General features: G+C 53.4%; 1 long non-coding RNA gene across 1 annotated transcript in view; it reads right to left on the bottom strand.

The window, feature by feature from the left end:
• LOC131382244 (uncharacterized) overlaps nucleotides 1–15,952 on the bottom strand; it is a 28,387-nt gene extending 12,435 nt beyond the window's left edge. Inside the window, exon 1 of the long non-coding RNA XR_009211547.1 lies at nucleotides 15,767–15,952. This is a non-coding gene — a long non-coding RNA (uncharacterized LOC131382244). The remainder of the gene's footprint in view (nucleotides 1–15,766) is intronic.
• Between the last annotated feature and the right edge of the window lie 1,328 nt (nucleotides 15,953–17,280).

The following is a 17,280-nucleotide window of genomic DNA, read 5'->3' as shown; positions in this document are numbered from 1 at the left end:
ATACAATATGAGAAGTGACATTAAAATACAAAAGAATGTGACATGTTAGAGGCAAGCACAGAAGCAACACTGTTTCCATGGAATCATGTTTCTACAGAATCATGTCTTTAAGCTCTTTAAGCCCCATACATAGAGGGTCTTTAAATAGCTTGTCTTCAGTGTGGCACAGAAATTAACAGTCCTACAATTATTAAGCAAAATGAGTTCCCACTATGTGCTAAATTTCCAAGAGACTGGACATAAAAATAGGCTACATGGAGAACTGTGACTATCTGACTCAGGTTTCTGAGAGAATTGGTGCATAAAGGGATTTCAGCACCGAATTTCCAAGAGACTTGGTGTTCTAGTGTAAGGCCTTGTAGCTCATTGATTTTTGAAGAGTTGGCGAGATGCACCACCTGATGTAGAACTGAATTCCAAACCAGCGCTACACTTGCAGAGGGGATTGGATGGTTCTCTGCCACCTGTCCTCCTGGAGAAAATGGAAGCTCTCAGACACAGCCACGGGGTAGGTGCAAAGGAGGCAGCGTGCATCTCTTCTTGTGGGATTCCACCCCCTCCCCAAGCCTAAAACTATCTCCAGAAGCAAGGAGGAAAGACGCCCATGAGTCATCATTCAAACGTGGATCCTGGAAGATGCCACGGGGACAGCCTGAGGACTCAGGAGAGGAGGGGAACCTTCTGCAAATGCAGAGGCAACACTGAATGCCTTCCTGCCATGAGCTAGGATCTGCCCGCCCCACACCCCAGTCCCCAGGAGATCTCTGTCAACACAGGCAAAGCTCTCAGAGCGCTGGGAACTGAAGCTCCTTGGAGCCAGGGCATAAACTGGCTGAATTCCCTGGACCAGAGCCATCTTCCTTCTGGGGGCTCAGCATGCTGGGTTCCTCATCACTGCTTCCCATACACTGCCAGGCCAAGGCAGGGCACCAGCGCTGGGCACAGGAAGCCTGCCAGGCAGAGACAGCATCCGCGTCAGCCTTCCCATTGGGCTGGTGAGGCTTGAGGCCAGGTTTTCCTCTCCATGCGTCCACCTTTCAGAAAGGCTCCGAGGCTCCCAGATTGTCCTCCAGGGTTGGGGTAGGAGGGCCTGCTGACAGCAGGTGCGTGAGGACGCCCCAGATCAAGACGGCTGTGCTGCCCTGGCTGCAGTGGCTGCTGCCTGCCGGCTTCTCTGAATTAGCAGAGCACCTGGGAACTAGGGCCAGCCAGAAACACCTGTGCACCGGAACCATGGGAAGGAAAAGCGGGACAAGACTGCCAACGACAGAGCTGGACTGGGGCCGGAAGTCCAAGCTCAGCTCCGGAAGGCAGGCTCTAACCACCCCTTCATGCCACACCCAAGAGCCTTTTCTCAGGTCCACAGCACCTCCTGCTTCCAGTGTCCTACCCAGAAAGACCTTCATCTGATTATTTCTCTAGGTGTGGAATTAATTACAGGCCCTAACTGTGCATCTAGTTACCATTTTCTCAGTTGGGAACACACCTGTTACTCTGGCCTTGGCTGGGATGCAGCTGTTTCCTCTGAACACAGCGCTCGGTGCCCAGGGCTCTGCTCGCTGTGCCTCCTGCACCTCATAAGGGCCTCTAGCTCCACTTCTCCTGGCATTTCCTCTGTGGAAGCATAACCGTCCTAAGTACTGCGGCCCCGGAGTTTCCTTGCTCTTTGGCCCTTCCCTCTCCTGTGCTTGGATGAGAGCCCAGTGAGGGGTGGATGTCTGGGCCCAACAAGACACCGAGGTGCAAACAATGACAGAAAGCCAGGAAGGCTGGGCCAGCCAAGCCTGCTTTCCAGCATGAGACCCACAGCTTCCATTCCACACCTTTGCAGGAGAAAAAGCAACAACTCTATCTTATTAAATAGATGCACAGTTATGAGCTGCATGCGATTCCCAGTCAAGCAAAGTGCAGGATGGAATTAAGCAAAGTGCTGGACTTTTCCTGGAGGGAATGAGGCATGTCCACCTTGCAGGCACCAGAAAGAAACCATAGATGGGAAAGTGGGGTCTGCAGAGTCAGAACAAATCAGAAGGAACAGGGTGGTCCCATGGAGTCACAGAGTGGCTGCATTTGGCAGTCCACACACAAGACCATCTTGGGATCTGAGTGGACCCCAGAGATAGACACAAGGCACCAGGTGACCCCATGGGGAGGACCCCTGTTCTTCCCCTTCCTCAGAATCTTCCTTGGAGTCCTGAATGACACCCTCTGGGAGGACTGGAGAGCTAGCTTCAGGGCTTACTTTGGGTTTTTGGAGCTCCAAACCCATGCGTGATTTGAGCTGCCACCAGTGCTGCAGTGCAGGCCGAGGAAGGAAGCACCTGGGCCCCTATCTGAGCTGGACCCCATGGCATGACCACTAGCAGCCTTCAGTGTGGCTGTGTGTCATGAGGCATCAGGGCGTCTGAGCAGAAGCGAGAACAGGTGAGCATAGAGAGCCCCATGTCCCCAGGGAAACCCGTCCGGTCTTCATGCTCTGCAGGGCTCCTGAGGCCCCTCTCCAAGACCCCCTCCCTCCAGGGCTTCCTGGCACTGACACAGCTGCCGCCTGGCCTTCACATCATGGTCACGTGCTGGCTTCTCTGCCCCAGAAGTTCAAGCTTGCTCCAGCTCCCAGTTCTTTCTGGCAAGGCTTTTACCTGCCATATCTAATTTGACCTAGTGTTTTACTGGCTTTGTCTTATTCAAGGGCATTTTCAATTATTCTGGTCTCCCGCCAAACCCTAAATTTATCTCCTACTTTTATTAGACCTGTTTATGCATCAAAATGAGTTTTTCCAGCTCCTGGCACTCCTCGGCTATGTCTACTGTGTCTCCCTGAGCCAGTCTTGAACCTGGCTCCTGTCAGAGGCCCTATGAGAATGAAGTGGCTCTGGAAATCCTGGCTGTGCATCCATGCAGCCTCCAGCATAAGCCCAGCCTCTGCGCTAATCGGGTGCTTAGGCCCAAGCTTCTCCTTCCCAGAATGTGCATTGCTGAAATCGCACATCACCTAAGGCAGGACAATTTAATCCGTCAACAAGAACCCACCCTGTCTCCTCCCAGGCAAGGCAGGTGGGCCCCACCCGTGCTGGGGGAAGAACTTCTGTTTCCTTAGCCCTGGGCTAACCACTGCAGCAGGTGTTTTCCGCTAGTGAGGATGACAACTGCCAGGGCTGGCCCAGGAAGAGGGGCCATAGGCAGAGGCAGAAGGGGATGTGTGGCTCTCCCCGGGACCGGCTCCCAGCTCACTCCCCAAGCAGCACTGCCCCCAGAGGGCAAGATGTGTGGCTCTCCCCAGGACCGGCTCCCAGCTCACTCCCCAAGCAGCACTGCCCCCAGAGGGCAAGAAAGGAGACCCTGCATCCCCACAATGGGGGTTTCCAAGTCCACCTGTCCATCCCTCCAAGGTCTCTCCAAGGTCAAGCTTCAACCATCCCACAACTCTGCTTAGTTATTTAGGAGTGGACTCCATCAGTAGCTGTGTAACCCAGCAAGTGCTCCCTGAGTAGTCAGCGTGTGGATGCACTGGTGAGTTACCTGATTCTGTCTCCCTGCCTTCACTCCTCCTCTCTCACCTCGCCCCCTGGCTTGCAGCCTCACTGTACACTGGAAGCCCTTCAGATAAACCAGTGAATGAATGGATGAGTGAAGTATAGGAAATAAGACTCCACGGGACTCGTGTGAAGGGGGCTGACTTGGAGCCACTTCACAGCCTCCTTCTCCCACAAAGTCCCGCAAGGGAGTGAGTGGAAAGCAAGCTCTGAGAACATCCCTGGCTCCTGAGCCTGAGCAGCAGCAGGGCTCTCTGCCTTGCTTTGCCAAACTCTGACACTGGGTGCCCAAAATTAACTGCAGATAATTTCCACTGTAATAAACTAAATGGTTCGAGGAGGTTGTGCAGACAAGCTGCTGTTAAAGGGACTCCAGGTGCCCTCTACTGGGTAGCAGTGGGTGAGCCCTGTGGGGAGGGCGGCTGAGAGGGCAGGGCTGAGGGCTGTGCAGAGTCCAGGTCTGGCAAGGGCAAGCGGGGTGGGAGGCCCCCAGACCACTCTGGTGCTGGCCTGGCTCTGAGACAACTGCCCTGACTGACTTGCCCACCAGCTGTTTCCATAGAAATAAACAGAAAGCAGGTTGTCATGGCTGTTTTATCCTTTTCAAAGCACTATTCACATTTCTTGTGATTTTGCCTCAAACTAAGACTCTGTGAGCTAAAGAGCATCCACCCTCATTACACAGGTGAGGAAAGAGACTTGAGTCTTTGAGTGACCATGTCCAAGTGAAAGTCCTAATTACTCACAAATGTGGAGGAAAATGAGTTCTGATGCCCTGGACCGTGGCTACATCCTCTCTCAACAAAAGGGTAAGAGTGAATTGAAATGCATCGGCTGTCTCCATCTAATAGGGAGACAGCTCCCGATGTCCCCACCCCACTCTCAGCCTTTCCTTTCCTCACCCCTCCCACATCCCAGCACACCTTCTTTCTCCATCTTTAAAAAAAAAAAACATCATTAGCATGGCTTCTGAGCCACACCAGACTGTACAGCAAAATGGTCATTCTTCCAAAAGCCAGGTGTCCTGCCAAACCAATGAGCAGGAGGCCAAGAGAATCTTCAAGAAAAAGACAAATTCACCATTAAACAATGCCTGAAATATAAAATTAATAAAAGAGAAAGAAAGCGAAAAGGAGCAGGCATTTCTGTGCAGCCCTGCCAATGTCAGCAGCACGGTGCGCGTCTTTCTACCAAGCCCTTGTCTGGTCCCTTTCCCAGGCGGCCGTCTCTCCTCCTGCAGCGTCTATAAACGCTGTGTGTGACTTTGGGCAGCCTCTAACAGAGTCTGCCTCATCCTGTTGCCAGGGTCCCTCAGTCCCCCTCTTTTGGTCCCTTGGAGCAACCTGATCAAAGGCTCGCTGCTGGCTCAGACACATGAGCATCTATTTTTTTGTCCGTGTTTGTTTATTTTCCCAGAAACGTTTTGTTCTGCTTCAGATCGGGGGGTGGGCCACTCATGTTCCATTGCTTGGCAAAGTCAAAGGGAAAAACTCCATCTCCTCTTGGCTTTAATGGATTGAAATGAAGTTCACCTACAATCGCAGCTCTATTTCAGTGTCCTGAAAGGACTCCCCTCCCCTGCCTCTCAGCCCATCTCATACTTGATTCTGGGCTAGTCTTTCTAGGAGAGGCCAGGGCTCCTGGAGAAGAGGCTGGCCTGGGCTGTAACAGGGCTTGGGGCAGTGTCCCCTCAGTGGCCACAGGGCCTCCCCAAGGACCAGGGACAGTCCTGGAGACAGTAAATGGACCCCATCACCCCCTGGTGGGTGCTCCAGCCCTGACGCTTGACTCACACTGGGTGGGGCCTCCCTAGGCTGCGGAGGTCAGGATGAGACCAGGGCCAGGCTGTGAGCTCAGCAGGGCTCCCTCCTAATGCAGCCGGGACAGTCTTTTTCCTCTACCCAGAGCATCCTGCTCCCTCTTAAAGGCCACGGCAATCACATGATCCTACATGGTTTGGAGTGCCCTTAGGGAGCCCTCCCTCCTTCCCCCTGCCCAGGTGGAGAGCTCTTTCCTCTTCTGGCCCACCGCTCAGGCCTCCCGCCCCCGGTGTACCACAGTTGCTGGTTCTTGCATCTGTCTCGACTACTGAGGTCTAAGCCGTGGGGACGACGACCCGCATTTTACTCGCTGTTGCCCGTGCTGTCTCCTGGCACTGAGTGGTTTCTCTAAAACTGTCCAGTGAATTACTCCAAATTCTACCACTTCTGACTAGTGATGGGGAACGCTTAAGATAGAGAAAATCTTAAGAGCCCAAACAATGGATTATGGTTACTGAAATCTCTGGTGCCATGAGAAACAGAGTAAAATACACTTACTGCATATGGCCAACTCCAGCCCCAGCAGCTGACTCTCCACTATCCACACAGGCCACCTCTGGCAGAAGGACCAGCCCGAACAAAACCCCACTACTGAGCCTGGTTCCCCCTATCCCTCCAGTTCTCTCAGCCTCACACCTCCTTTCCCAGGGACCTCACAAATGCTAAGGACTGCCAGGATGCTTCATGTACCTGTGCATTGACCCCTTGCACTCCCTTTAATTGAACACCATCTTAGTTATCTATAGCAGCACAAGTCACCACAAGCTTAGCAGCTGAGAACAACGCACATGGTCACCACACAGTTTCTGCACATTAGGAGTCTGGCCTGGGCTCACCTGCACCCTCTGCTCAGGGTCTCACCAGGCAGCAGCCCAGCTGTGGCCAGGGCTGCGGTCTCATCAGAGGCTGGACTGGGAAAGGATCCACTTCCAAGCTCCTTCAGGGTGTCAGCAGAATGCATTTCCTTGCATCTGTCAGACTGAGGGGTCTGGCTTCAAGCTGTCATCTGGAGGGCACTGTCAGGCCCTAGAGGCTGTCTGCAGTTCCCTGCCAGGCAGCTCTCGCTATAGGCCTTCTCACCTCATGGCAGGTTGCTTCCCCAAATCCAGCAACTGAGAAAAAGAGCAAGTCTGCTAGCAAGACAGTCTTAAATAAATAATGTAACATAATCACAGGAGTGACATGCCATCACTTTTGTGTATTCTAGTTAGAAGCAAGGCACAGGTCCCATCCGCTTTCAGGGAAGAGGACTACACACAGACGTGACCACCAGGAGGAGGTCATGAGCCACCTTAACGTCTGTTCAGCACAGACACCTACCTTGCCAGGCCCTCTGAAAGCCACCTGTGCCTCCTGCTCCAGTGCCCCACAAACCAGCTCTGCCTCTTCTGCTTTGCCTCCCCTCAGATCGAGGCAGTAGTGCCTTCTCTTTAAGGCTGTTGATGGAAATACGGGAATGCAATACTGGGCACAGAGTCAGTGCTCAAAAAACAGCAGCTGTTAACACTAGGATTGGGTTGAACTCAAGTGGAAGACCACTCCCAGCTAATCTAACAAGAGAGCAGAAGCTCAGGTGACACCCTGACTCTCTAGTTGTGCCTTAAGTCAGTGAAATAAGCACAGTGACTGGGTATGCTGGAGGTCTCAGAACAATGTCCCCCACCACACAGCCCGAAATGCCCAGCTGGGCACTACATGCCCTTCCTGGTGCCAACATCTGCTGGACCATTTCCTTATTTTAGAGTCTTTGTATTAGAATAGTGTGTTAGAGCTCTGGTTTCCTGACTAGCCTTGACACATCTAGTATTTTGTATCAGGAGTGGGTTCCTAATCCACACAGATGTGGCCTGCAGAATCATGTGATGGCAGCTTCTCTCACTTGTTACCCACTGCAACAATTTTTTTTTTTTTTTTGCTTCCCATTGACACAGCTTTAAGCTCAGCTGTTTTGGAGGTCTTAGCTCCCCAGGGAAGAATGTTCCACCAAGAAACCCAACAATAGTTTCACTGAATTGGATGTTGAGACTGCCACCTAGTAATTTGTGCTCCTTGTACACTGACCCAACAGTTTCACGTAAGAATAACATGGAAATTCCAATGTGGCTGAAGAGAGAGAAGGACAGATGTGGACACAGAGAAGGTCAAGACATGGGACAACCTCAAGGGAAAAGGAGATCTAAAGACTGAGGGGCAAGTCCTCAGACATGATGGTGCCAGTAGCAGGTGGGGCATTACTGAGCAGACTCCTCCATCCACCCCAGTGCAGGCTCAAGAAATGGATCTGGCAGTGACTGCCTGCGAAGTAGGGAAGGCTGGGGGCTGAGATTGGGCCCTCTGTTCTGCCAGAGCCACTCCCTCATCTCAGGGCTATGTCCTAGTGAAGCTTGGCATCTCACTCATGACCCTTACCTCATGTCACAGGGATGTGGTGCATGTCCCCTAGTACCCACTGCCCCACAGGCCACCCCCTCACACCACAGCCAGCCTCAGCTTAGATCCATGAAGAGAATAGCACCAGCGTCCAACACAGCAAACAACTCTCAAATTTCTTCTCTCTGACTCTGTGACATCCTGTCTCATTCGGTCTAATGTGAAAATTCATCTGCACTTCCTGGGTATTTACCATCTGCTGCTGAGAGGCACATGGAGTTGCAGGCAGGTTGGCCAGGGCTTGGGACCAGCGTTCCACACACATTCCTTCTCAATTCCTCATGAGAAGGAAAGGACGGGCACTGGAATCACCAGAACGCCTAAGGGACCATCCCACATGGAGTCCTCATCAGGCTTCAAAGGCCAGCCTTGAGGTACCCACTCACCCAAGGGCACAGGGATCAGTGGAGGGGATGGGCCCAGGCTCTGACACGTCTTCCTCCTTCCGAACCTGGCCTCCAGCCGCTGTCAGCCAGAGGCAGCTGATTGCACAAAAGCACTTCTAGGAAATCCTCTTCCCTTCTCATTTTAAAGGCAGAGGCGCAGGCAGCTTCTGCAGTCACTCTCACTCCTTGCTCTTCCTCGCTCATGGAGGGTCCAGAAATTGATTGCAGGACAACTGGCTCTTCAGTTCCAGCCCAGAGGAGACAGTAACAACCCAAGGTTGGCACCTGTGGAGCACCCATGCCCCGGGTGCTGTCTGGTGTCATCCCCTCAGCAGCCCAGTGAGGGGAGCAGTTATCAGAGGTGACGTGGCTGCCCACACTGCAGGGCTAGCAAGAGACCGGAGAAGGACAGAGCACTCCCCTGCCCTCCAGGGAGAAGAACCACAGAAGCAGAGGAGGGAAAGTGAGCCATGGGCCCGATGGGGCTGCCCCAAGGATCAGATACTGGTGGGCACCGAGCTGCCAGCACCTCCTCTCTATGCCCAGGGGCTTTCTCTGGAACCTGGGACCTGCTCTGCCACAGACAAGGCAGACACAAACGTCCCTGGGAGTGGGCCTGACCCAAGACAGACAGAAGTAGGGCTCCCTCATGCCTCCCCCAGGGCCTCCCCGTCCCCCGAGGTCCCAGCAGGATTCAATCCCAGTGGCCACAGAGCTAGGTGGTTGACTCCCACCCTCACTCGCCATCACTGCCCCTTCCTCCCTCACTGCTCCCTTCTCCACCTGCTTCCTGAGACCCCTTCCAGACCAATGCTTCATCCCAAAGCCTGTCTTGGGGTCTGCCCTGGGCAAATGCAGCCTGAGACACCCCCTTTCTGGTGGGCTGGCCCCACCATCTGCCTTCACTGTGTGCTCACAGCCCACTCACAGGACAGCGCCGGGCCCCCCGTCCTCCTGCATCTCCATGCGAAGCAGGTCTCCTCCAGGCCCCTGACTGACCCCACAGAGCTGCTCAGAGAGCACTCAGGGCATGAGGGCCTGACAGCGGCATGCTCAGGACCCGCCCTTTCCCGGGAGTCCCCTGCAGGAACCTCACCCTGTATGGGCTGCCCCCTCCCAGCCTCTTCTCCCCACCTCTTCCTGTGCTTCCTGGGATCACCTTCCACATAAACTGCTGTCCCCAAAGTCTTGCACCAGGGCCTGCTTCTGGGGAACACGGTTGTGTTAGGGTGGAGGGTCCCCTGGCACTGGCTGTGAAGTCTCTGTGGTTCAAGCTGGAACTGAGTATCAAAACCCCAGGAGTGAGGTGCTGCTGCTGGCAGTGTAAGCCTGCTCATCCTTCTGCTTCCATGATCACGTCAAGGCTGATACCCTCTCATGCCTCCACAGGAGCCCCAGAGCAGGGAGTGCTGCCCCTGGCCACCACCCAGTGCCCCTCTCAGGGACATCGCCGCCGGGCTGGTGTATGGAGGCCATGAGAGCTCTTGATAAAGCCCTTGCTTGGTGGGCTGTCTGTAGGCGCCGACTTACCCTGGGAGAGCAGCAGCCCCCACAGCAGTGGGCCCACACCCCATGACATCCAGAGTCCTTCTCTGCACATGTGACCTACACATTCCTCCCCATGTTTCCCCCACCTCCAGCCCCTCTTCCCCTCCCTGACACAGGCATCACCTTTAAGGTCCTTCCTGTGTCTCTTTCTCCAGTGCAAGACTCCCTCCCTCCATGTCTCCATTTCACTTGTCAAGTGGAAAAAGATACTATTTCTAGAGTTAAGTGAGTGTGCACCAGGCTCCAGAATCCTGTTTCAATATCCCTGGGTGATGGGTATTTGTGTTGCCCTATTTCAGATTTGCAGTAACTGAGGCTTGAGAAGTTTCTGTACCTCACACCAGGGCACATGGCTGGACTTAAGCACAGGTTAGCCTGACCCCTGAACCCAGAGTGTTCAGTAGGACACCATGTCATGTGGTGCCAGTTACGTGCAGCGCAGAGGCTATGGAAGCCTGGGCCCCAAAGGGAGTGATGCCTGATGGAGAGCTAGTTCCATTCATGGCCAGAGAGAACCTTCGCCTTTTTCTGCCAGAGACTCCTCTGTGGGTCAGGTGAAGCCTACCGAGCCCTTCTCAGAAGGATGCTCCTAACACATTACCCAACACGCGTCGCCTTACAATGTCAACCAACTATACGGAAATGGTTATCAACGCTGTTTTAGACTTGTTTTTATTTTAATAGCTTTTGCGGTACAGGTGGTTTTTGGTTACATGGATGAATTGTATAGTGGTGAAGTCAGGTTTCAGTGCACCTGTCGCCTGCGTAGTGTACATTGTACTCAATATGTGGTTTTTCATTCCTCATCCCCCGCCCAGCCTCCCCCTTCTGAGTCTCCAATGTTCATTATACCACTCTGTGTCCTTTGTCCTTTGCATACCCATAGCTTAGCTCCCACTTATGAGTGAGAACATGCAGTATTTGGTTTTCCATTCCTGAGTTACTCTACTTAGAATAATGGCCTCCAGCTCCATCCACGTTGCTACAAAAGACATTATTTCACTCTTTTTAATGGCCTAGTAGTATTCCATGGTACATACATCCCACATTTTCTTTATCCACTCATTGGTCGATGGGCACTTTGGTGGGTTCCATATCTTTGCAATTGTGAATTGTGCTGCACTCAACAGCCTCGTGCAGGTGTGTTTGTGATGTAAGACTTCTTTTCCTTTGGGTAGATACCCAGTAGTGGGATTGAAAGAATTCATGACTAAGACTCCAAAAGCAAATGCAAATAAAACAAAATTAAATAAATGAGGCCTAATTAAACCTTCTGTACAGCAAAAAATAATAGTAATCAGAGCAAACAGACAACCTACAGAATGGGAGAAAATATTTGCAAGTTATCAACATGTTTTTTTTGTTTTGTTTTTGAGACCACGCTGGAGTGCAGTGGCACAACCTCAGTCCACTACAACCTTCACCTCCCAGGTTCAAGCGATTCTCCTGCCGCAGCCTCCCGAGCAGCTGGGACCTCAGGCATGCACCAAACCACACCAGGCTAACTTTTGTATTTTTGTAGAGATGGAGTATTGCTATGCTGGCCAGGCTGGTCTCGAACTCCTGACCTCAAGCGATCCACCTGCCTCGACCTCCCAAAGTACTGGGATTACAGGTGTGAGCCACTGCACCCAGCCACTCAAAATGTTTTTAAATGCGTGTGTGATGTGTTAATATATGTGCTTCTTTACTAACATCTTAAACAGCAAGTTCACTGGAGGATCTAAGGATTACTAAAATTTCAAAGTCCCAAGATGCCTGCAACCACCATCCACGATAAAAACCCTCTGCAATGTCCGTGGGAAAAGTCACCATGGTGGAACTCAATTCAGAATCAAAAGTAATGCAAAATCTGAGTTTGAAGCCAGTAGAAATAAAGATGAAATTTGTTTTCCTTCCAAGTTCACAGTCATCTGAATTTTACACCCAGCCCCTCAGGAATCCATGAACCCCTGGTTAACATTTCCCCAGACATGGGACCCCTAGCCCAGCTCCTGCCCAGGGTTTAAGTCGTGCCTTCCCTTCGACCACCGTGGTTAGATTTCCTCTTTCCAGTGGTGCAGAAAACAGCATAGCCACGGGGATCTGTTGCAATCCTCTGAGTCCCTGGAAGTCTCCCCACACCCCCTGCCCTCTGCTTCAGCTCCTTCCTGTGCCTTGCATAAGAATTCTGGGCACAGCCAGGCAGGGCATGGAGGGAGAGCCTGTGCATTAAAAACGTAGGTTTGCAGGCCAGCTGCATCACCTGGAGAGCTGTGTAAGGCCCAGGAATCTGCATTTAAACAAGCCCACAGGTGAGCGCATTGCATAGCCTAGGGGCCATAGTTTGGGAAAGACTCCTGCAAATTCAGTGACTTCCTCCCAGTCCCCAGCCCTCTCCTCCAACGTCACACCTTAACCTCTTCAGGCAGGAGACCCCCTGCCGCCCCCAGGAGCCTCAGCCACAGAAATTCTGCAGTGTCTCAGTTTTCCACAGTCGCCAATCTCCATGGCGTGAAATGCCTTGACTGTGTCCCCCACAAGCAGTCCCAGAGCCCTCCCTGCAAGAGGAGATCCAGGTGGTGACTTGGATGGCAGAGGATGGCTGGCCGTCTCCTCCAGAGACAAGGCTAAGCCCAGGAGAGCACTGCCCGGCAACACAGGCTCAGACTGCATTCCCCCTGCAGGGAGGCCGAGCTTGGGCGAGGGAGAGGGCATCAGAGCCAGGCAGGAAGCCACAGGTTCTGCTGTGCTCAGCAAGGAGCCATCGGGGTGGGGACAAACAGGTGACCCAGGGACCTGCCAGGGAGGCTGACAGAGCTCCGTGGAAGATGTAGAGCCTTTCTTCTATGTCAAGCCAAGCCTGGAGGTGGAGCACTGAGGGGTGGGGGAGGAGGCGTGAGGGGAGGAGTGAAGGGGAGGAGGGGAGGAGGTGTCAGAGGAAGCAATGTCCTCCCAGCATCTACCATTTTCTGAGCCTCCCACCCCCTGACTGTGCACCTACTGCAGCACTTTATATACATTTTCCTCACCTCACCCTCAAAATACACATTTTATAGGAACCTAAGGAACCAAAGGGTTAATCCTTGGCCCAAGGCCCACAGTGCCTCAGGGGCAGACCCAGACATTGAACCCAGGACTGTGGCTCCACTGGTGCAGGAAGCAGTAGAGGCTTAGCGGGAATTTGGGGTGCGTGCAAGGGGGACCTTAGATCCCCAAGTCCCAGGCAGAACGACACTGGATCATTATGAGCGCGTCCTAGAACCCCTCTGAGAACCATCCTGCCCAAGCCTTTTAAGGAGCTCAGATCCCTGAGTCCCAGGGCAGAATGACACTGGATCATCGTGAGCCCTCAGAACCCCTCTGAGAACAGTCCTGCCCGAGCCCCGCAGGGATCTTATATCCCTGAGTCCCAGGCAGAGCGACGCTGGATCATTGTGAGCTCCCAGAACCCCTCTGAGAGCTGTCCTACCTGAGCCCTGCGCGCAGGTGCCACCTTGCCCTGCTCTGAGCATCCCGGAAAAGGAAGCCGTAGTTGGTCTGAAGTGGCCCCCCCGTGCCCAGTGGACTCAGCCGACCAGCGCTGTGTTCTGGTGCAGAACTTGCAGCGCTTTCTTGCTGTGGGATCTGCAGTGCACGTCTTACAGCCTCTGAACCGCCTCGCAGAGACGATGAGGCTTCCTGCGGGGCTGTAGGCTGTAGGCCACCCCTCCGCCAAGCTCTGGCCCAGCATCACAGAGAGAGAAGGTCACAGCCGGGGGGACCCAGAGGCCAACATGGCTCCCTTTCCACTCCATCTCCCGGTTAGAAAGTTTTTTAAAGAGTCAACTCAAAGGTTTTTTTTTTTTTTTTTCTTGTTGTTATCCTGACAGAATTTTCATGGACCCTTTTGATCGACATAAAGGAATTTGAAAAGCAAATCACCTAGTTTGGCCTCATATTTATGAAAGGAGGAAACAGCCAGCTTTCTCTAAAGCCTGCACTTGACCTGATGTAAAGGAATAAGAAAAAAATAAAGGAGGGGTTGAGGGGAGAGAGGGAGGAGCATGCTTTGAAGTTGAGAGGCCAAGAGGGATGTGTGATTAGCTGGGCCCTGAGCGCGCTAAAGAAAATTAATCGTACAGTCTGTATTTAAGGCTCGATCATTAATTTTGCTCTTCCACAACGAACAGACCTCACACTCTTTAGGCTGTTGGCCTAAATTACTCAGAGACCAAGACCTGGAAACAACTCTCCAGCTCATCTCAGAGCCAGAGACAGGGACCCCCGCTCCAGCCACAGATGGGGAGTTTGATAACCACCCGGGATTCTAAGAACGGGAAACTAGCATGCCCATCTGGAAAGTAATTGCCAAAGAGCGTCCCCTGAGAGTCCTGTCCTCCTCCTGCCCCAACCACTAGGCAGGCAGATTCTGGGGGAAAGTGAGAGAAGAAGCATAAAGCAGTACAAAGAAAACAGAGAAGGGCATTCTTGCACCGAAAGAAGAGAGGTGGTTTTCCGGAAAGCGTCGTAAGAATAAAAAGCAGCTTCTGGCTGTGCGTGCTGTCCGTGAGAAATGGTGCGCACATGCCTGTCGTGCATTTGCGTGCCTAAAAAAGTGTCATCGCCCAAACATTTCTTCTCAAAGTGTTGTCTCCACTGGTAAAGCAAGGCTGCCTCGTGGCACCTAGCTGCACTTAAGTTGGTGGGATGGGAGGAGAGGCATCACACCCACAATTTCCATTGACACCAGTGCCCCAGACCTTGCACGCCTGCTCACATCCCATTGGTCAGAAGCAAGTCACATGGCCACAGCTAAGTGCAAGGGAGACTGGAAGATGTGGTCTCTAGATGTTGGCCACACCCTGGGAAAAAGGTTTTTTTGATCAGGAGACACCAGGGTCACTTTTTAAAGCTAAAATCATCTCGGTAGCTGGCATTAATGGGAGCTGCTCCTTTAGCAGGGAGAGTGTGGCTCAGTACCCTGGGCTGTAGACATGGTCACATCACAGCTCTGAACAGTCAGTGACTCAGCAGCCGCAAATCCTCTCCTCCCATCTAAACCAAAGGAGGTCGTGAAACCGGGATGGCGGATGACACACGGGAAGATGAGAAACCCATGTCTTCTGGTGGCGAGCCGACCTTGGGAGTGACCCCTGCAAACAGAAAGCCACCGCCCACCCTCGCTGCCACCACTCCCCGCAGCCTACAGAGGAACCTTCCTGAAGCCAGAGGGGCTGTGGAAGCAGCAGGGTCTGGATGTGATCCGGAAGTGTCCAAAAACCTCTGTAGACAACTGTGTACATTTAAAAAGGAAAGAAAATCTTTCTTCTGTGAAAACCTTGATTTTTATGCCAGGCGAGTATGAGGACCTCTATTTAGAGCCATGTCTCTCCTCTGGGGACGCAAAGCCCTGGCTGCAAACCAAGGCTTCCCCAGAGCCAGCTGGGAGCCAGGGGTGACCGCAGGCAGCCCCTTGGGCAGCACTGCAGGAGAGACCACCGAGGGCCGCAAGGACTGTCGAGGGAGCGAACACTAACCACCACCTCTGGGTAGGGCAGCTGGGCACGGATGCTCCCATCACAGAGATGGAGACCCAGGACACGGCTTGAAGTTTGCAGCTGCTTCGTCGGGGAAGGAGAGGACGTTCACACAGGGAGACTTGGGTCCCAGGCAAGTAGGCTATTGAAAAGAAAAGGCTGGCATCTGCCATGTCATAGGAAGTGATGGAAGCATCGCTTCAGGGAGTCGAGCCTGAGCCCCACCCCTGTCATGCAGTTGAAAATTGAGCGCCAGAGGTGGCAGCTGTGGCAGCCTCCTGGAAGGGTCTAACAGGTCGTGAGACCCAGGGCAGCAGAGTGGAATCTGTCGGGGATTGTCCCCACTGCAGGGAGGATTGAAGCCACGTGGGAGGCAGCAGGCTCACCCAGCAGGAAGAGAGGAAGGCACGGGTGGGAGCCGCCTGCAGCCCACCCGCTCCACCCCGCAGCAGCCTGTGTTTCCATCAACCACCGTGAACATCTCCCTAAGTCCCCAAAGGCACCCTCTTCTGGTCTCAGGAGCACCACACCCTGCAGAAAAGGTTGCTCACCTTAGAAGGGCTGTCAGCAAGGTGAGCCCTTGGCTGGTGTCTGGGCACTTGGATTTTCCGATCATTCCCAGGATCCACAAGTGGATCCCTGTGTCTACACTGTCTGTACAGCAGTGAGGTTGATGCTGAACCTCTGCTCTCCTCTGGGAGTCTGGAATTTCAGCACATGTCAGGCAGAGGCTGCCTTCGTGATCAGCCTCCGGTAAAATCTCTGAGTTCTAGGTCTTAATGAACATCCCTGACAGGTGACACTTCACACGGGTTGTCACAGCTTGCTGCTGGGGAACTAAGCACGTCCTGTGTGATGCACTGGGGAGAAGATTCTGGAAGCTCCATTCACAGCTCACTGCTGGTAACTAAGCACAGCCTGTGTGATGCACCAGGAGAAGATTCTGGAAGCTCCACTCACAGCTCGCTGCTGGGGAAGTAAGCACAGCCTGTGTGATGCACCAGGAGAAGATTCTGGAAGCTCCACTCACAGCTCGCTGCTGAGAACTAAGCACAGCCTGTGTGATGCACTGGGAGAAGATTCGGGAGCTCCCACTGGGTTTGCTCCAGACTTTGCCGTGTACCTTGTGCCTTTGCTGGCTTTGCCCTGTGTCCTTTGTCGTAAGCCACAGCGGTGAGAGCCACTGAATGCTGAGTCCTGTGAGTTATCCTAGCGAATCATCAAACCGGGTGGTGATCGTTCAGACCCCCAACATAATACCCCATCCCTCATGGTCCGAGGAGAGTCTGCGCACCCCCTACTCTGCCCCGTACCTTGCCCCCTCCCTGCCCCCTGCCTCCTGGTCAAAGGAGAGTCTATGTGCCCCCCCCGCCCTGGCCCAAGGAGTGTGGGCTCTGAGGCCACCAAAGCCTGTTTCCTTTGGAAGCCCATGCTTGGGCTCTGGCCCCTCAGGTCCCCACCTGACCCCTCCAGCAAGCTGCCCCATGAGGGACCTACTCTCCTGAGGCCACAGGAGCCCTCCCAGCTGGGACAGATCCTAGAGCTTGCTAGCAGGGTCTGGAGAGGTCAGCTATGAAACTTCAGCCTAAAGGTAAGCGCCAACCTCCTTCCCCAGCACTGCTCCCAAAATGCGGCCCAGAAGCCTCTGCACAGAGAGACCCCTGCCCAGCTCCAGCCTTGAGTGAAGCAGGGACACAGTGAGGGGCCTCAGCCCTTCCCAAGCCACAGCACAGCCTTACAATACATGCTAGTACAATAACCCAGAATATTCGCCCCAGAGAATATTTGACATGTAGTAACAGGGGAATCACCTCAGGAGTTTCCGGCAGAGATTCTGGAGAGAGCCTCTCAATCCCACGAGAGTGCGGACGAGGCCCGGTGTCCCACCCACCAGGCGCCCCCGGGAGTGAGGAGTGGACGCCATTGCGAGTCCCAGCCCAGGCATGGCCATGCTGCTGATGTTGGGTTGATGGTGGGAAGAAAAATAATAGTAAAGTAAAAGGGGTCAGATGGTCGGATTTCACTTCTCCTGCACTTTATGCAGACCAGGGCTTCCAGCCCCAGC

Source organism: Hylobates moloch, unplaced genomic scaffold (genome assembly GCF_009828535.3).
Source record: "Hylobates moloch isolate HMO894 unplaced genomic scaffold, HMol_V3 SCAFFOLD_21, whole genome shotgun sequence".
Taxonomy (NCBI): domain Eukaryota; kingdom Metazoa; phylum Chordata; class Mammalia; order Primates; family Hylobatidae; genus Hylobates; species Hylobates moloch.
Note: the sequence above shows the minus strand (reverse complement) of the source record. Positions and strands in the feature narration are given on the sequence as shown.